General features: G+C 53.1%; 1 pseudogene, besides 1 other annotated feature; it reads right to left on the bottom strand.

Annotated features, from left to right (window-relative positions):
* Tc00.1047053456627.10 lies at positions 1–1,012 on the bottom strand (annotated as a pseudogene; the record flags this gene model as incomplete).
* Positions 1–1,012: a sequence feature (areas not merged during assembly with more than two copies in the genome that could not be assigned to a particular haplotype).

A 1,012-nucleotide genomic window follows, 5' to 3' on the forward strand; every position in this document is an offset into this window, starting at 1 on the left:
TCACGCCCTTCTCTGAATCCACTGTGGCCGCTGCTGCACCGCCATCATTCCCCTTTACTGTGGCGTTCACCCCGAGGTACTCGTCCCTCCATGTGTTACCAGAGAAGTTGCCGGACAAAAAGCCAACCAGCCCATCCGTGATCTTAACAGCGGTGCAGGCAGCGCCAGGTGAGCGATCCTCCTCAGCGATTGAATTGGTGCACAGCTGGGAGACAATTTCGTCCACTTTCTTCCACGTCGCCAGCACATCCTTCACCCGCTTCAGCTGCTCAGTCAGAAGCACAGAGACCATACCGAGTGATGTTTCTTTCTCATCGCCCTTCTTCTTCTCGTACAGTGCAATCAACTTCTCCTCATTATTATTATCATTACCACTTTCGTACAACAGGGAGCTGGCGGCAACGTCCTCCCTTTCTCCGGATATCGGCCCAATATAAGCAATGTGCGTATTGTCCGTCAGCCAAAGACAGAGTTCACCTTTTTCATTTTCTTTATCTTTCTCCTTCGCATACACCGGCAGAGTGACAAGCATCACGTCCCTGTCCTCAATCGTCGCTGTGATGAACCCGCTCCTAACGCCCCTTCCACCATTTTTGTTGCCCCACACGCGCGAGAGTGTCCCGAGGGCCTCCGTCCACGAATCCCCCTTGTCACCGGACTCGTACACCCTGCGGCGGCCATCATCACACGCAGTCATCATGATGAGTTTGTCCTTCCCCACTCCACGACGGAGGGATCACTGCAGCCACCGTCAGACATCTCCTTCGAAAGCTTCCAATTCGTAACTTCCTTGGAGGTGTATATGATCAGCGAAACGGTCTTTCCATCCTTTTCTGCGTCATCCTTCTCCTTCTTTGTGCCCTCCACTGGAAACAAAAACGTACCGTCCTTCATCTTAATACCCGATCCACCGCCGCCAATCAGCCGCCTCAACGATTCGTGCTGTCTGCCGTTAGAAGTCCACGGGAGACGGTAATATCTCTCCAGTGTATCTTCTTGACCGCCCTCAGCA

The sequence above is a fragment of the Trypanosoma cruzi genome, genomic scaffold, assembly GCF_000209065.1.
Source record: "Trypanosoma cruzi strain CL Brener 1047053516505 genomic scaffold, whole genome shotgun sequence".
NCBI classification, from domain to species: Eukaryota; Euglenozoa; class Kinetoplastea; order Trypanosomatida; family Trypanosomatidae; genus Trypanosoma; species Trypanosoma cruzi.